Source organism: Triticum dicoccoides, chromosome 5B (genome assembly GCF_002162155.2).
Source record: "Triticum dicoccoides isolate Atlit2015 ecotype Zavitan chromosome 5B, WEW_v2.0, whole genome shotgun sequence".
Classification (NCBI taxonomy): Eukaryota; Viridiplantae; Streptophyta; class Magnoliopsida; order Poales; family Poaceae; genus Triticum; species Triticum dicoccoides.
This window is the reverse complement of record NC_041389.1, coordinates 719,969,853-719,970,439: the sequence shown is the minus strand read 5'-3', so window position 1 is coordinate 719,970,439 and position 587 is coordinate 719,969,853.

Sequence of the window (587 nt, the reverse complement as noted above, 5' to 3'; positions counted from 1 at the left end):
CCCAAAAAAAATAGAAGATAAGATAAAAATCAGCATTGCATTCACAGCCTATGCACTACACAAGATCTTAGTGTACATTCATGACTGGTTGCAACTTGCAACTCAACTTATGTGAACTAGATAATCTAAACTGGAGTTTGTCTCAACTGAACAACAAATTAATGCAGGGGGAGGTGAACATCCTGTACAAGAGCTGAGGAAGGAGGGAGGGTTCGGACTCATCATCCCCAGGCAGGACGGCCATGTCGACAAGGCCACCGTCAACGCCAAGGAGCACCCCGTCGCCGGCTGACCTCGTCGTCGTCTCCTCACCACGACACCAAGTCGATCACTAGCTGTAGCTGCATTAGTTGGTCTGTTTTTTCCCTGATGGTGGTGGTGGGTGTCTGTCTGTCTGTGAAGCAAGTGTCAACAAGTGCTGGTGTTTCATCATCAGATCAGACAGTCCCTCCTTTGTGCAAATTAACAGACGCTTTCTGAGCCGTGTTAGCTCATGATGATCCAACACACCAGTTGGTTGGTAGGTTGTTTGAGAAGGGATTAGATAATCAGTAATCGCCGTCGCAACCAGGTGCGTAAAAATCGAA